The sequence below is a fragment of the Rhinatrema bivittatum genome, chromosome 1 (genome assembly GCF_901001135.1).
Source record: "Rhinatrema bivittatum chromosome 1, aRhiBiv1.1, whole genome shotgun sequence".
In the NCBI taxonomy this organism is placed as follows: Eukaryota; Metazoa; Chordata; class Amphibia; order Gymnophiona; family Rhinatrematidae; genus Rhinatrema; species Rhinatrema bivittatum.
In genome coordinates, this window is record NC_042615.1 from 746,288,826 (window position 1) to 746,307,987 (window position 19,162).

The following is a 19,162-nucleotide window of genomic DNA, read 5'->3' on the forward strand; positions in this document are numbered from 1 at the left end:
GGTGTGTGGAGGGGGAGAGAGTGTCTTAGAGCCTGAGAGTGTGTCAGTGTCTGCGAGAGCGAGAAGTTATGGTGGGTATAAGAGCATGAATATGTATGTATGTGACAGTGTATGTGTGAGAGAGAATGGACATGTGAGTATGTGTGAGAGAGAGAGGATAACCTCCTAATCCTTGACAATATCAGGGTGACTGGAAATCAAGAGCTCCCACGTATGGACAGCAGGGGCTTTTTAGAATCCTTATTAGTTTTAATTATTGGGTGTTATTTGATATATGTGCAGGTTTTAAATATTTTATTGGTATTTGGGAAATTGTAAAAAATGTATATGATTTTAATTAATAGAAATTCTATTTATCAGTAGTTTTAAAATATTCTTTTATTAGTTTGGTTTTACTATTATAACTGATGCTTTATGTTTCTTGATTTTATTTGTTTTATGAGGAATGGTGGTTCTGTTTTTCCATTGTTAATACACAGAGTCTGGCTTCTTGGGGTTTCCATGTCAGTTTTTGTCAAATTTGTGCTCCTTTATTCTGTATTTGGTGAGGGTCTGTCTCTGCTCTGTGTGTGTGACCATGATGAGAGATTCTACTAGCATAGGGATCTATAGCAATCGGGTTTGTTTTGTTTCCTCAGTAGGTGGTGTATTGGTATTCTAGGATCCAGTGTAATATTTACCCTTGCTTATTCACAGGTAGGGTTATTGTTGTTTGAGTCCTTGGTGTTATTACTGTTATGTTTTGATGGGATTGCAGTATAGATTTTGAATGTCTTTTTTGCGAGGTTTTGTGTTAGTTCACAATGTGCCTGGCAGTGGAAGGTGTTTGTGCTGCTGTTACTGTGAGGTGACACCAGAATTTGAAAATATCTTTTAGTATGATGAGCTGTAAGGGAAACATCCAAGCTCCATTGTTTGGGGGAATTTCAGTGGATGCACAGAGTTACAGAACTGGAGGTGCAGGATTTGTATTGACATTCTGTCCCTTCCTATAAATTCCAGTCTTCATTCTCATACCCATATAGAATTAGTTGAATGAGGCTATCAAATAATTATATAGTGTGAAACTGGCCAGCTTTTTAAAATTACGCAGAAGACCCTTTGGACTTTCTTATTAACACCAAATATTCAAAATCTGTGTTCATCCCATCAAGCTCATATATCTCATTAAAGAGATAAATTGAATAACACAATAACTTTGTTTTATTATTGTTATTCATAAATTAGAACAATAACGTTAATCTTGGAATATTATATATTTTTAATATAAATGAGAGGTTTTCACAAGATAGGTTGTGTCGTGAAACATTTTATTATGTATATATTTAAGGAAACATACATAAATTGTCGAAATACATTTAGTTCGTTTAACCTTTAACCTCTGATTTGCTAGTAAACTGAATTACTGTGTCCCGAAATTATGTTTGTCTAAAAAGTGTGTCACCAACATGAAAAGTTTGGAAAGCTCTGCTCTAGGGTATAACTGTTTAGATCTTTGTCTGTCCCCACACACTTTACATTGAAGACTACTGATTATTTTAGTAGCCATATTCGGGAATGATTCCATCCAGTTTATAACTGTTTGAAGGTGTGGTTTCCAGAATTATACACAGTTTTCCAAATGAGGTTTCACCAGGGACTTATACAGGAAAAATGTCACTTTATTTTTTTTCTAACGTTCATTTCTTTCCCTATGCACCCAAGCATTTTTTGGCTTTTTGCCATTTTCTTCTCACCTGTTTGACCACCTTGAGATCATAAGAACATGCCATACTGGGTCAGACCAAGGGTCCATCAAGCCCAGCATCCTGTTTCCAACAGAGGCCAATACAGGCCATAAGAACCTGGCAAGTACCCAAAAACTAAATCTATTCCATGTTACTGTTGCTAGTAATAGCAGTGGCTATTTTCTAAGTCAACTTAATAGTAGGTAATGGACTTCTCCTCCAAGAACTTACCCAATCCTTTTTTAAACACAGCTATACTAACTGCACTAACCACATCCTCTGGCAAAAAATTCCAGAGTTTAATTGTGCATTGAGTGAAAAAGAACTTTCTCCAATTAGTTTTAAATGTGCCACATATTAACTTCATGGAATGCTCCCTAGTCTTTCTATTATCTGAAAGAGTAAATAACCGATTCACATCTACCTGTTCTAAACCTCTCATGATTTTAAACACCTCTATCATATCCCCTCCTCAGCCGTCTCTTCTCCAAGCTGAAAAGCCCTAATCTCTTTAGTCTTTCCTCATAGGGGAGCTGTTCCATCCCCTTTTATCATTTTGATTGCCCTTCTCTGTACCTTCTCCATCGCAACTATATCTTTTTTAAGATGCGGCGACCAGAATTGTACACAGTATTCAATCTGCGGTCTCACCATGGAGCGATACAAAGGCATTATGACATTTTATTCACCATTCCCTTTCTAATAATTCCCAACATTCTGTTTGCTTTTTTGAATGCCGCAGCACACTGAACCGATGATTTCAATGTTTTATCCACTATGATGCCTAGATCTCTTTCTTGGGTGGTAGCACCTAATATGGAACCTAACATTGTGTAACTATAGCATGAGTTATTTTTCCCTATATGCATCATCTTGCACTTATCCACATTAAATTTCATCTTCCATTTTGATGCTCAATTTTCCAGATTCACAAGGTCTTCCTGCAATTTATCACAATCAGCTTGTGATTTAACTACTCTGAACAATTTTGTATCATCTGCAAATCTGATTACCTCACTCATCGTATTTCTTTCCAGATCATTTATAAATATATTGAAAAGTAAGGGTCCCAATACAGATCCCTGACGCTCTCCACTGCCCACTCCCTTCCACTGAGAAAATTGTCCATTTAATCCTACTCTCTGTTTCTTGTCTTTTAGCCAGTTTGTAATCCACGAAAGGATATCGCCACCTATCCCATGACTTTTTTATTTTTCCTAGAAGCCTCTCATGCGGAACTTTGTCAAACACCTTCTGAAAATCCAAGTACACTACATCTACTGGTTCACCTTTATCCACATGTTTGTTAACTCCTTCAAAAAAGTGAAGCAGATTTGTGAGGCAAGACTTGCCTTGGGTAAAGCCATGCTGACTTTCTTTCATTAAACCATGTCTTTCTGTATGTTCTGTGATTTTGATATTTAGAACACTTTCCACTATTTTTCCTGGCACTGAAGTCATGCTAACCGATCTATAGTTTCCCAGATCGCCGCTGAGCCCTTTTTAAATATTGGGGTTACATTAGCTATCCTCCAGTCTTCAGGTACAATGGATGAATTTAATGATAGGTTATAAATTTTTACTAATAGGTCTGAAATTTCATTTTTTAGTTCCTTCAGAACTCTGGGGTGTATACCATCTGGTCCAGATGATTTACTACTCTTCAGTTTGTAAATCAGGCCTACCACATCTTCTAGGTTCACCGTGATTTGGTTCAGTCCATCTGATTCATTACCCATGAAAACCTTCTCCAGTACGGGGACCTCCCCATCATCCTCTTCAGTAAACATTGAAGCAAAGAAACCAATTAATCTTTCCACGAAGGCCTTATCTTCTTTAAGTGCCCCTTTAACCCCTCGATCATCTAACGATCTCCAGATTCCAATGTTTCCTAATTTGGAATCATCTGCAAAAAGGCAACCATTTCTCAACAGAACCTCTCTCAATATTGCTTACAAAAATGTTGAAAAGAACTGGTCTAAGCAACCAATCACTGTTGGCACACCACTATTGAAAACCCTCTCCTTGGAATGTATGAACTTCATTTACCAATATCCTTTGTCACCTCCCACTCAACCAGATTCTAACCCAGTTAGTCACTTTAGGGCCTATACCAAAGATGCTCAGTTTCTGGTAGATTTAAAACCCCTATGCACATCAAAGCCAGGAGATGTGTGCGTGATTTGACGTAGTAGGAACCGCACGGACTTTAAAACCCGCGCAAGTACGTGAATATTTCCCACTACATGCACATATCATAAAAAGCAAAAAGGAAGCATGGCATAAGTGGGCTGACTCTGTAAAATGAAGTCAACACATGAGTAGTTGTGCGCACCGGGGTCCTCTATCACATAACTTTACTTCTGCTACGGACAGTGTGTAAATTGTGTAATGAAAAATAAATAGGCTAGTCAGGGGTTTTAAGCATCGGGGGTAATAGGGTAAAAGGGAGACAGGCAGGTTGGCAATCGCTGGCAGAGGTCGCCGTTCTCCCCAATACTGACAAGGCAGCAAAGAAAGTGGTGAGCATTAGTGGTCGCAGCCGTCTGCGACCGATGGGTATAACAATTATTCTGGATCTCAACCTATTCAGGAAGGACAGGGTAGGAATAAAGGGAGGAGGAGTAGCATTCTTCAGTAGGTGGACATTATCTCTGTTCAGGAGGGGGAAAAAAGTTGGCTGATAGGGGGCTGCTCATGTAGACAGTATTGCATTTGGTTCCCACTCCTTCCCCACAGCCTGGTTCTCACACTCTAGCAACTAGCATCTCTTTCAAGGTAGTTAAGACTGTTGGATTGGACAGTGACATTCCTTTTCACCCATGGAACCTTAAAAAAATGACAAAAGTAACTCAAAATAAAATTAAAAGCAAATAACGATTTGGCTGAGTAAGATGATCCTGGCCACCAGAATGACACCACATCCCCCACTCTGAAGCAACTACAAATGAGGAAATAAATACAAATACAAACCTACCTGAAAAAAACAAATGAAAGTAAATACAAACAAAAAGATTTTTACTGTGACTTTTAGAAGTCCTGACAATATTGACAACTTTCAGAAGTTTTACAGTCAATTTTAAAATAAAAATGTTAAGAGATTTGTTAAGACTTAACTCACATTTAGGTATACAAGAAAGAGATAAAAAATATGTATAAGAAGAAATATTTTTTCTATAAGATAACTTCAAAAATATTTTATCAGCTATATAAAAATGTGAATTTGTATTTATATGGTAAAATCCAATAAAATCGTTTAAACATAAAAATGTGAATTTTTTAATACTATTGTTGTGATTCTGCCCTCATGGGCAGCCTCTTTCCTACTCTCTGCCTGCCCCGCGGCCTGGAGGCCGCAGTCCGCAGTCTTCCTTGCGGCTGAGCCTCTCCTAAGTCTGCCCTCTGCCTTTCTCAGTCTGCCCTCTGCTGAGGAAAGCCGGGCCTGTTCCTTGGCCCCGCCCTGCTCTTCGGAGTTAGCAGCAGCAGGGCCGCTGGCCATGGTCCTGCACAACTTCCTGCTTCCTGTTCCTAAGGTGTTGGCCGCGTCTCTTCACAAGATTTAAAGGGCCCACAGCCGGATATGCCCTGGGCCCCACCTGATGACTGTTTCCTGTCTCAGCACTATAAAAGGGCTTCTCCAACACTTCTGCCTTGCCTTGCATTGGAGTTCTTCGCTCCTGGAAGTCTCGTCTTCCAGCGCTTCATCAGGTCTTTGTTCTTCATTGGAGCTCCATGTCTTGTCTTGCTTCCAGTCTTTGTTGCTTCCTGTGGTTTCCTGATGTTCCATTTCTTCATGTTTCGAGGTTCCTAGTCCAGGCTTCCTGATGTTCCACTTCCTGATGTTTCCGAGGTTCCGCCCTCTTTCGCTCATTTCGAGTCCTCCTCACCTTCCAGCTTCTCTGGTTCTCCAGATGACACCTTGCCTCGTCATTGGAGTATCGTCTCAGCTGCTATAAATATAAGGGTTAAAAATGGTTTAAAAAATACTAAATATTGCTAACTCACAGCACATTAATGACAGCATTGATAGATAAGAGTGTTTGTAGTTGCAAAACTGTGATTTAATACACAGTTGCCAGTAGAGAGAGAGAGTGACATAAAACAATATAAAGAAGAGTTCTGATGCTCTAAGACCTTGTAAATCAGAAGAAACTAGAGATGTGAATCATTTTTTGACGATTTAAAACAATTGTCAGATATATTTTAAATCATCAAAAATCGTTAGAGCCACGATACAATAGCAATTCCCCCGATTTATCGTCAAAAAATCATAAATTGGGGGAGGGTGGGAAAACCGGCACACCAAAACAACCCTAAAACCCACCCCGACTCTTTAAAATAAATCCCCCACCCTCTCGAACCCCCCCCCAAATGTTTTAAATTACCTGGGGTCCAGTGGCGGGGTCCCGGCGCGATCTCCCGCTCTCTGGCCACGGCTGCGTTAATAGAAATGGTGCTGGTGGCCCTTTGCCCTTATCATATGACAGGGCAAAGGTAGCACCGGCGCCATTTTGGTTCCTGGCTCCCGACGTCACGAGTGCAGGAGATCGCTCTCGGACCCCCGCTGGACCCCCAGTGACTTTTGGCCAGCTTGGGGGGTCTCCTGACCCCCACAAGACTTGCCAAAAGTCCAGCGGGGTCCGGGAGCGACCTCCTGCACGTGGGCCGTATTGCCAATATTCAAAATGGCGCCGGCGCTACCTTTGCCCTCACTATGTCATATGGGCCGATGTCACCCGTATGACATAGTGAGGGCAAAGGTAGCGCCGGCGCCATTTTGATTTATTTAAAGGGTCGGGATGGGTTTTAGGGTTGTTTTGGTGTGCCGGTTTTCCCGCCCTCCCCCTCCCCCTCCCCCGATAAAACGATTTTTTAACCAAAAAAACTAAGATGATCAGATTTCCCCCCCCCCCTCAGCCAAAATCGATCGTTAAGACGATCGATCACACGATTCACATCCCTAGAAGAAACTGAGTTAAACTGACACTTTGCAGTAAGTTGATAGTACTAACTGAAAAAGTACTATTAGAGTGAATTGAGGCTTTCCTTGGTAAGGCCTGAGTGATTAAAGAAAAAGCATTAAGTCCGTGATGCTAATAAGGTTCACCTCTCTCAACTATAAAATTAAACAATGTATAGACACTCTTTAGAAGAATAACAGAATTTTTTTTTTAAGGAGAACAGAAAATATTTTTGATATCCCCTATAAATTCTTGCCCAGTTAGGTTGTTTTTAATTATCCTTTATTTTGTTAGCTAGAGATTACAGTTACTCCAATTAATAAACAAAATGACACCAAGGGAACATGCATATACAGCTGGAGATTTATTAATTGGCAGGGAGTCACTCTCTTTTTTATTTTATTTTTTTTTTTTTTAAAGAGTAGGGTAGTAGGTTAAAGACAGATTGTGAGAGTCAAAAATTCTATGAACCCCAGCATCATACATTAAAGGATATCAAGATCGTATAAAGGAAAAGTTAACGGGTAAATTTTAACATGCCGGTGCATGTAAAAAAATGGGAGATATGCATGTGGCCAGGCAGCAGACACAAGCCTATCTCTTGGTACATGCAGAAGAGCTGGCTTTTAAAAGGGGTAGGCCGGGGAGGGCTGGGACAGTGCCATTAGGCAGGTAAGGGAAACAAAATCCTAGTTAAAGGGTTTTTAGGGGTCAGGAAGGATAGGGGAAAAGGTGGGCAGGATAGGTAGGGTGTTAAGGAAGTTCCCTCCCAGTCCATTTGGTTATTGGAGTGAACTGGGAGGGAACTGGGAAAAGGCCCTATCATGTCGCTGTGCGCATGTAGCAAAATCCCCCCCTTGCATTTGAGAGTCGGCACTCGCACACACATGTGCATGCCAATATAAAATCCATTGCCTACACACACATGTGCGCCTGATTTTATATTAATACACGAAAATACTTAGAAGAATTTCATCCCCAGACTCTACCCCCCCCCCCCCGAGTTCTTGCATCCTAAATGCATAACTCTGCATTTTATCTTAGATGCTAGACTCTACACCATTCCTAGAGCTTCACTAGATCCATCCACATATTTTCCTCACCTTCCCGATTGTCTGCCTTCTTGCAGATTTTGGTATCTTCAGTAAAAATACAAATATTTGCCTACAGTCCTTCTGCAATGTTGTTACAGCTTAAGAAGGTGGACCCCTTGCCCGAGGTGGAGTTGACAACCACCAGGTCCCCACCATCGGAAGGTGAAGCCAGAATGAAGCAGAGACCCCACTGGAACTTCACCACTACTAGCCCTCGTTCTCCTCAAGTTGAGCCCTTGGGTACCAGGGCTGACTGGACTTACATGGGATCTCTGACGACGAGGCTGGATGGATACTAGGAGCGGGTCCAGGAGCTGGTGTGAAGGCTCGAGTGTTGAGGCGGGCAAGAGCCAAGCAGGCAGCAGTACTCGTAGTAGTATTACCAGCCATGGGTCAGGACAGGTGGCAATTCTCATAGTCATGGTTCCGGGCATTTGTCGGGGCAGGCAGCAATTCTCGTAGTCATGGTTCCAGGCATTAGTTGGGACAGGAGGCAGTTCTCGTAGTCGTGATACAAAGTGAGGGTCGAAATCCAGATGAAAGTCACACTGATCAGGAATGCAGGCAAGATCCTCCGTGGAGGAACAGGATACAGGACCTAGGAAGCAAGAAGCTAAGGCAAGGTCTGAGAGCCAGACCTTGCCTTAAATAGGAAAAGGAAGGGCAGGGCAAGGAGGAGGGGCTGTGGGAATTTCCTGCCACCGTCCCTTTAAATCCCCAGCAGAGACACATGTGTGGGCCTAGAGAGAGACCCAGAGGGGGAGGGGGAGGGGCACGCACCATGGTCAGCAGTGCGTCGTAAAGGCCTGGGTGAGTGGGCCTACCGGCATGCTCGGAGTGAGGACTGCGGCAGTACCCCGAGAGCAGCTGGCCACCGCTGCATGCACGCCGGAGTTGGTGGGAGCCGTGACGCAGAGGTAGGGGGTGGAGGCCGGTTGCGGAGAACCAAGGTCGGTGGCTATGATAGTACCCCTGCCCCCCTTTAGGCTTCCTTCTTGAAGGTCTGGGCTTTCTGGGGTGGTCTGCATAGAACCGTTTAATAAGGTTCTTGTCAAGAATATTGGTGGAGGGTTCCTAAGAGTTTTCGTCAGGACCGAAACCCTCCCAGACTTGGAGGTATTCCCATTTGCGACCCCGCTTTCTAATGTCAAGGACCTCTCGGACTTGGTATGTGGTCTTATCCTTGGCGGTCAACTGCAGGACGTCAGGAATTTTTCGAGAGGACTAGGAGAGGACCAGAGATTTTAGAAGGGACACATGGAAGGAATTAAGAATCTTTAGGGAGGTAGGCAAGCGGAGTTGATATGTCACAGGACCAAGCTGCCAGAGTACCATGAAGGGACCAATATAACGTGGAGCCAGATGCATAGGTGGTACCCTTAGGCGGATGTGCCAGGTGCTGAGACACACCTTCTTTCCCTGTTGAAATTGGGAAGCCAGTCTTCAATGGTAATCCGCAAATCTTTTAGCTGTCTAGGCTGCCTCCCGAAGCATCTGCTGGGTGTGGATCCATAGTCCCTTGAGTTTCGCCGCTGAAGGAGATGGAACGGACAGAGGAAGAGGCAAGGGAGGAATGGGTTCTTTCCCATACATGATTTGAAATGCTGAAGCCCCGGTTGACATACAAGGGTGAGAAATATGGGAAAACTCAGCCCAGGGAAGGAGACAGGCCCAGTCATCCTGGCGGGTGTTGACATACGAGTTCAGAAATTGTTTCAGGGTGCGGTTGGTTCTTTCAGCCTAGCCGTTGGCTTGTGGGTGATAAGCGGTCGTGAAGTCTAAGGAGATACGAAATTTCTTGTAGAGGTTCTGTCAGTATCTGGCAGTGAACTGGGAGCCTCGGTCGGACATGATATGCTGCAGCAAGCCATGGAGATGGGAAATATGTTGTGTAATTAACTGGGCCAATTGAGAGGCAGATGGAAGACTGGGTAAAGGCATGAAGTGCACCATTTTAGAAAAGCGGTCAACCACCACCCAGATTGCCATGTGATCCTCTGAGGTGGGGGGGGGAGGCTCACGACTCCTATGTCGCCGGCCATCCTGAACAGGCACAGACTCAGACACTTCTCCAACAATTTTACTGGAGACCTGAGATGTGCAAAGATATACACTATGAAATCCATAGAGATGTAGGTCCAGGATGCTGGTAGTGGTTGCGGTAAGCCCCAGGGTTTCCCCACCGGGGTTTTTTGCTGGGCACAGGTGGGGCAAGAGTCGACATACGCACGTATATCTTTGCACATCTCAGGCCACCAGTAAAATTGTTGGAGAAGGATCTGAGTCCGTGCCTGTCCAGGATAGCCGGCGACATAGGAGTCATGTGCCCAGGCTAGAACCTCGCTGCAGAGTCTCTTAGGTAAGTCTCTGGGTAAGACTACTGTCTTACCCAGAAGGATGGTCTGGGTGGCAGAAATGATGACGCAGCCTGGGTCTAGAATGGGTTGAACAGGTTCCTCTTGATTTTCAGAGGAGAAGGAATGGGAGAGGGCATCCGCTCTTATATTCTTATTGGCTGGTCGGTAGCAGAGTTCAAAATTGAAACGGGTAAAAAAGAGAGTCCAATGGGCTTGGCGGGGGTTCAGGCACTGAGCTTGTTGCAGATGTACTAGATTCTTGTGGTCCATGTAAACCGAGATACAGTGCTGGGCCCCCTCCAGCCACTGGCACCACTCTTCAAACGTGAGCTTGATGTTATGATTATTGGTGTTTGGGTGGATCCTTGGACACTGTGGCAGCTGGCCACGTCCATGGGGGGCAGTCCTGTGAGGGACCACGGTGTCAGGCTAGACTCTGGCCACACAAACACAGATTGAATCTTTATTTAAACAGTTTTGGAAACCACCAGAGGTGACAGTAGTGAGTAGTAGATATTGAACCCTGCTGGGCAAGTATTCCACAGGACGCTGGAACAGCGGATCCTCTGCTTGGCTGTGCTGTAGTGGAAAGAGACTGAGAGTTATGAGTACACAGTGAGAAATATACAGAGTCCCAGGTAGAATAGGTGAAGCTCTGAGACAAGGAGAGCAGGCCCTCGAGGAGCGAGTACCTGATCCCTTAGAGCAGGGAGACTCAGTGGTATTGTACTCACACAGCGGTTCCACTAGACGAGAGGCCTGGCACTGGAACAGAGGGCAGGCCCTCGAGGAGCGAGTACCTGGTTCCAGGGAAGCAGTACTGTGGAATAGATGGTAGTCGTACTCACAGATGGATACGGTTAGTGAAGTCTTCCAAGTAGAAAGGATTGTAGATGCAGGCAGCGACTCAGGGAACATGGGCCCTCAAAGAGCAAGTACCGGTTTCCTGATAACACCTGAAAGAAGCAGAAGAGGCCCCCAAGGAGCGGGTACCCCGTTAGCAGTAAGAGTTCCAGAGAATGCTGGAGTGGTAGAGTAGCTTCGGTACGGAGAGCGAATCCCATCCATAGTAATCAGAGTTGTTGCTAACTCGATAAGCTAGCAAAAGAGGTAGGCTTAAATATCAGGGCAGCATGACGTCATCTCAGGGGGACGCCCCTGAGGTTCGCGCCAAAGAGGAAATAAAGATGAGGGCGGCATGCACGCACGCACCCTATGGTACCTTGGAAGAGCATGGCGGGAAGCAGCACCAAAGCCAGTCTGGGGACGCCGGAGAGGTTGGCAGACAGTTACCGTGTCAGCCAGTAGTCCGAGGTGAGCGGAAGGAGCCGCAAGAAAAGTAAGGTAGGTGGGGCGAAGCTGTCGTAGACAGACGGTCGCAACACTTGATGGTTAGAAGCTCTTTGTCACCAATGGAATAATTTTGCTCCACTGGAAAGAACTTCTTCGAAAAGAAAGAACAAGGGTGCAGAGTTCCCACCAAATTGTGCTGGCTGAAAGCAGCTCCTACTCCCCCAGAGGAGGCATCCACCTCCACAGTAAACAGAAGTCAGGGGTCCGGGTGCCGGAGACAGGGTTTCTGCAGGAAGGACCTCTTGAGGAAGACCACTTCCACTTTGACGGGCCACATTTTAACACTAGACCCCTTACGGGTCAGAGCTGTGAGAGGTGCGATCAGCTTGGATAAGTTTTGGATGAAACTACGATAATAATTCACAAAGCCAAGGAAGCGTTGAAGAGCTCACAGCCCATTGGGTTGGGGCCATTCTTGAATACACCTTAGTTTAGCCGGGTCCATCTGGAAGCCTCGGCTGGAAATAATGTACCCTAGGAAGGGCAGGGACTCCTTTTCAAAAATGCATTTTTCCAGCTTGGCATAGAGATGATTCTTTCTCGGAGATTGGAGGACCTGAGTGACATGTTGGTGGTGGGCACGCAGGTTGCTGGAATAAATCAGAATATCGTCTAGGGAGACGACCACACACTCATAAAAGAGGTCTCGGAATACCTCGTTCATAAGGTTCTGGAAGACAGCGGGGGCATTGGTAAGCAGAATGGCATGACCAGATATTCATTATAGCCGTTCCATGTGTTGAAGGCCATCTTCCATTCATCACAGTGTTGTATCCGGATCAGGTTATAAGCCCCTTGGAGATCCAGCTTCAAAAAAATCTTGCCCCTTGAAGACAGTCAAAGAGTTCAGATATTAGTGGAAGTGGATACTGGTCCTTGATGGTGATGGCATTCAGACCATGGAAGTCGATACAAGGACACAAGGTCCCATCCTTTTTGTTGACAAAGAAGAAACGGCCCCTGCTGGAGAGGTGGAACGTCAGATAAACCCCTTCTGGAGGTTCTCCTGAATATAATCATAGTGTGGGTCTCCAGGATCGATTGTGGGGAGACCCTCCCAAGAAGAGGTGTAGAACGAGGGATCAAGTTGATGGTGCAATCAAAGTCTCAGTGCGGTGGCAGAGTGTCAGCAGCCTTCTTAGAAAAGACATCGGCGAATTGGCTGTAGTGAGGGGGCAGTCCTTCCAAGAGCAGAGTGTTGAAGCAGCAAGGAGAGCAGGAATTCCCTTTCAGGCAGGTTCTTCAGCAGGTGGGACCCTAGTGGGTCAACTGTAGTGAAGCCCAGTCGAACTGGGGGTTATGCTGCTGAAGCCAAGGTATGCCATCAGGGTGGATGGCCTTCAGGATTACATAGGAGAAATGCTGCGAGTGACTTGGATGTTGCACGCCAGGGGGACCGTGAGATGCATGATTCTACCCAGGAGGGAATCCCCACGGATAAAGGAGAGAGACAGGGGTCTAGGACATGGAGGAGTAGGGATGAGCAACTGCTCTACAATGTCCCCACATGATGCAGTTCCTCCAGCCCCAGAGTCAACCAGGGCTAGCGTGGAGAATTTGCGTCCACCCAGGGAGAGGGTCACAGGCAGAGTGAGCGGGGCAACCGGTGAGGTCAGGCCTAGGGTCACTCCCCCGATGGAGCCTAGGCCCTGGAGTTTACTGGGCAAATTGGGCAGAGGGTGATGAGATGACCAGATCCTCCACAGTAGAGATAGAGGACTGCCCTATGGCGCCTCTGCCATTCTTCAGGAGACAAAGGCCCTCACCCAAGCTGCATGGGCTCTTCTACAGCTCCCTCTATGGATGGTGCGGCCCGTGATATGGGAGAGGAAGTGGTAGGCTGGAAACCGTCATGCATCTTCTTTGGCCTTACAGTTCGTGAGCCCTTTCTTGCAAGTGGAAAACAATCCTACTCGCTAACTCGATGAGAGGGTCCAGTGAGAGAGGAAGTTCCTGAGCTGCCAACTCATCCTTGATTTTTATGGACAACCCATCTAGGAATATAGACCAGAGGCAGTTCTCCTCCCAGTGGAGTTCTGAAGCTAGGGTTCTAAATTCTATCATGTAGTACGAGCGTGAACGTCCCCCTTGGTGGATGTGCAGAAGTTCGGTGCCTGCGGCCGCCTGCTGCCCCAGGTCCTCAAACACCATCCGGAACAGCTCCAAGAAGCGAAGAAGATCCTGCAATACTGGGTCGGCGCATTCCCATAAGGGAGATGCCAAGGCCAGGGCTTTGCTGTCCAGCATGGATAGGATGTACGTGGGCTTGGTTATGCTGTCCGGGAATAGAGAGCACTGGAGACAGAAGTGCATGCTGCACTGGTTAAGGAACCCCCGACACTGTGCAGGGTCGCCGGCGTAATATGTGTGTGTGTGGGGGGGGGGGGGGGGGGGGGGGGGGGGGCAGGTAGCAAGATAGCCTGACAAGAAGGTAACTGCACCATGGGAGGAATCGGTGCCGGTGGAGGAGCTGCGCCTGCAGCAGCCACAGAGTCGAGGCGGGCGTTGAGATGCTCCATGGAGGAAATCAGCATCTCCAAAACTCATTGTTGCTCCAAGATTTTCTGAGCCAAGCCCTTCGGCTCTGACTGACAGTGCAGCCGTGGCTTCTCTCCGTCTCCTTGGTCCCGGTTCCCCCGGGCTGGCCTGATGCTTCGGATCCGCCATGTTCCTGATGACGCATCCCAGGTAGAGAGGGTGCAGCGAGGGACGAGAAGAGGCACGAACGCAACAGAGCTGGAGCAGGCAGCAGTACTCGTAGTAGTATTACCAGGTATGGGTCAGGACAGGCGGCAGTTCTCGTAGTCGAGATATAAAGTTAGGGTCAAAATTCGGATGAAAGTCACACTTATCAGGAACGCAGGCGAGATCCTCTATGGAGGAACAGGATACAGGACCTAGGAAGCAAGAAGCCAAGGCAAGGTCTGAGAGCCATATCTTGCCTTAAATAGGAAAAGGAAGGGCAGGGCAAGGAGAAGGGGCCGCGGCAATTTCCTGCCGAGATCCCTTTAAATCCTGAGCAGAGATGTGTGCGCAGGCCTAGAGAGGCCCAGAGAGGGAGGGGACTGCGCCAAGCTCAGCAGTGTGTCGGAGAGGCCTGGATGGTCGGGCCTACCAGCGCACTCGGAGTGAGGACCGCGAGGGAGCGCCCCGAGAGCGGCTGGCTGCTGCCGTACATACGCTGGAGCTGGTGGGAGCCGCGTCGCAGAGGTAGGGGGTGGCTGACACTCACAGAGAGTGAGCTGTGGCCAGCGGCCATAACAAATGTCACCAACAAAAATACTGAAAAAAACTGGTTCAATGATCAACTCCTCATGCACACCCCCCCCCCCCCCCCCCACTCAGACTGAACTTCTTTTTTTTTTTAATACGGTCCTATTCCTGGCCTTCCACAATGAACACTAAATAGAAATATTTGTTAAGCAATTTCACTTTTTCCTCATCAGCCTCTAAACACTCCTCTCTTTCACCTCTGAGTTTCAGAATGTCACTTTTGTATTTCCTTCTATCAGTAATATATTTAAAAAAAAAACCCCTTTTTCCTCCATTTTTCCATATTTGCTATTTTTTCTTCCATTTGAATTTTCACGCCTATTTTCCCACTTCTCTTAGCTTTTCTAGATATTGTCACCTATCTTCCTCTTTCTATAATCTCTTGAAGTTTATGAATGTTAATCTTTTCTCCCTTACCTTTTCAGCTTCTTCTTTACAAAACCATAGCTGTCTCTTTTTCCTCTTATTTTTATTTACTTTCCCAACAAAAAGGTTGATTGCCATTATGATCTCAGTTTAGTTTTGCTACTGTTCTTCTACTACCCCTAGATTTTCCCATCTGATGACTCCTTGAGATACTCCCCATTTTTAATAAAATTAGTTTTCATAAGGTCTAGAACCCTTGCCTTGGAATGAACCTTCAGCTCCTGATCATACTATCCAATGAACACTGGATCCCCGATGCTTGTCCACTACAAAATAAGATATCCTGTCCCAATTGGTGAGCACTAGGTCCAGTTTTGCCCCCTTCTATGGGGGGGGGGGGTTCCATTAACAGTTGACAGAATAGTTTTCACTGCAGAGTATCCAAGATCTCTCTGCTTCTAGAAGACACCATAACTAGAATGACCCAATCAGCATCCTGCATATTGAAATCCCCTAGCAATAGCACTTCCCCTTTCATAGCAATTTTGTGAATATCCTCCATTAAATCTCTATTCATTTCTTCAGTCTGTGATGGAGATCTGTATATTACACCAATATAATTAGATGTTTCATTCCCTCTTTCCAAATTAGCCCATGGTGCCCCATCCTTACTTTCTAAGCCCTACAATTCCCATGCTTTAATATTTTTATATATAGTGCCACATCTCCTCCCTTCCTTCCTACCTAGTTCTTCCTGAATAGATTGTAGGTGGTTATAACTATATTGAAGTCATGGTTTTCCGTTTACCATGTCTCCATAACAACCACTATAATCCAAGTCAGCTTCTTTCATGACTGCCTCCAGATCCGGAACTTTATTTCCCATATTATGAGCATTAGTGTACATAGATTTCCAGATGTTGCCTTTTCTTCCCCACTTTTATATAAGAATTTGTTTTACTTACCATAGGGTTTTCGTCACTCATCCCCTATCCTTCCCACCTATCTTGGTTTCCAGAGACAAGCCATGAAAGACTGTCCATTGTTTCACTTATCTCTGGAATTGCACCTGGTGTCTATATTCTGAATAAGCTGTTGCAGAAAAGTCCCCACTGCTATCTGCTTCTCATGAAGCTGCTGCCTACTCTTTATGTCTGGTGAAAATGCCCTGCTAATTTTCCTGCACCTATTAGTTTCTTCAGGATTGAACTGCTATATTCCTTGGCCTCAGTCTCAAGACATTGTTTACTGTCAGGAGCAGCATGTGTACATAGCATCAGATCCCCTGATAGCCCCCATCTTCAACTATCTTTTTCATGTTGGCACCCCTGTCTAACAAAACAACAAAAGCAACAAGCTGTCTGACAGGCCCAGCTGTCAGACCTACATCTTCCTCCTTATTGCTACTAAGATGTAGACCAAAGAATGGCTGTACTGCGTCACTTGGGGGTGCAGCCCAACCCACCTGTAGCCTACGGGTCTGCCCTTGCTAAAGCAACTGCCTTCAACCTACTCCTGCTACCACTGTACCATCAGGGAGAGATAGGCATGCATAGTGTTCTGGCTGGTCCAGAGATCATTCGTGAAAATGGATGGTACTTTCTTCCATCTTGGCCAGCTGTGTCTGCATCCAATTACAGCACCGAGTGAACGGGGTGGGGAACATATACCTGTTGAATGTTATCCTGGAAGGCACTTTGTAAATCAAGGGTATGTGGTATAGCAGCCATTTAAATCCCATACCGTTTACCACTTTTGATGCTCTCTGGCTCTTACTTGGAACAGTAATTTGGACCACCACCCCATCTGCTTTCATGGTAGTTTACGGGAGTTGCTTGCCTGCCTCCTCACAGGAAGAAGGGGCTCAGGGTCAAACTGGGAGACAGACTGTTTTCTGGTTTCTCTGCACCTGCTTGGAGTGGAAAACTGGATCCCCAGATAATACTGGTGATCTCCCATGAAACAAGCACCGTCATTAATATGTGTTTTTGCAGATGATGCTGCATACCACTTTTCTTTTCATTTTTTTTTTTTTTTTTTTAGAGATGGCCCAGTACTTTTTCTCTGTAGATACCCTTCCAAGTGAATGCATTTGGCAGAATGCTGATCTTCCAGAACTCTAAAATGCCTCCACAGCTCTGATGGCTTGCACATCCCTATCCAAAAGACTAACACTTCTGGGGTTGGCAGAGGTTCAAATTCTAGTTTTCTAATTGAAAATTGCTCTGTTTTCAAGATGTATAAATTACCTTGGTATTTGACTGAACATTTGCAAGGATCTCTCAATACAAACCACCTACCCAAAGCAAACTTACCTCTAGATAGCAGAAATAGCACCTGTGATAAAAAAAAAAGGGAGGGGGGGCATGGTTAGGCTAATTTCCCTACACCCGCAATGCATAGGTATCATATGTGCTAATACATCCGGGGGGGGGGGGGGGGGGCGGCGGCAAAGAGAGAGAGAGAGAGAGAGAGACCAATATGTCAGTCTACTATATATAACTTAAACCGACACTTATGAGGACTCCAATCTTTTTACAATAAATATGACAATTTACTTTTTATATAGTGTGCCCTCTTGGGAGCATTGTAATTCATGTTTTTGAGTTTGTGTACTTTCTCTTTAAGTACTGTAGGATTTACTGGTTTCTTTTAACCCACCAAAAAGAAAAAAAATATATAAAACGTTATTGTTTTGTGAGTTAGTTTTAAAATATGGATGTGGGCTATTGCACAGTGTGTGTAAACCAGGGGGTGGAGGAGGGGAGAAGACCTTGGGCCAACTGCAGGGAGTAGGCTGAGTAAATTGTCATATTTATTGTAAAAAGATTGGAGTTCCTCATAAGTGTCGGTTAAAGTTGTATAATTATACGGTGAGGATATAGTATATATAAATGCATAGAGAAATCATTTGAGTCTACTGAAAGAGGGTCACAACTCAGAGTGGGGTTTGGGGGTGGGGTAAGTTTAGACATAGACAGACAGTAGGAGGTACAAACAGGAAAGTACACATCACTGAATATTTTTTGTCATTTCAATTGAAAAGGTACACTAGGAGCTGATTTGTACAATGCTCTCTCTACCTAACTTGGATGATGCTAGGTAGAGAGTGCATTGTACAAATCAGCTCCTCTTGTACCTTTCATCCTACTGTGTATGTAAAAAAAAACAAACCCTAAACCTACCACTCCTCCAACTCCATCTCTGAGTTAAAAATGCCCCCTCTTACAGTGGTATATAATAGTAGACTGACATATTGGTTTCTACAGTCTCTCTCTCTCCTCTGATTCCTCCCACTTGCATAGCAAATGCTGCTTTGCATACATTGCATTATTTAACACACGTGTTATGGAGTTATCTAGGGCGCTAAGACTTTAACACTAAATGACAATTTTTTAGAAATGTGTTTACAAATTGAGAAATTTCTCCTCTAAACTGTGTAACATCAGGAAAAATCCTTACTTATGGCCTTGTAATAAATTCATGCTTATGTAGAAAATGGTAAAAAAAAAACCCCAAACCCTCAGTTTCTCTTAGGACCCACACAAAAGAAATAATCAATGCTGTTTTACCTATGCTCTGTTCTTCTGAATTCTCAGGATCCTGTGCCACATCAAAATTTCTATCTATTGGGTTCATTTTACATTTTCACCTCCAAAACTACTTACCAGTAAATAATATGCAGTTAACAGAGGAAATTCATAAAATAAAATTATTTCATACACATACCATTTGTAAATTCAATTGGAGAAAGACCTTGCAATTTAGGAAAAGTTAATACATTGCAAATTGTTTTCATAATACTTACCTCTTCTTTGCAATGACAAATTGTCCTTGATAATATATGAGCAATGCATCCTAGAAGTTGATACTTTATTCTCAAGAACTTGAATTCTTTGGACATGTTCCACAGAATTCTTCAGATTCTCAGTTATTTTAGCAATCAGATATTCAAATTGTTTTACATTCTTCACCTTAAATGAAACTGTAGTCTCCACTATAACCAGGGCTAACCAAACCTCCTGCTCTCT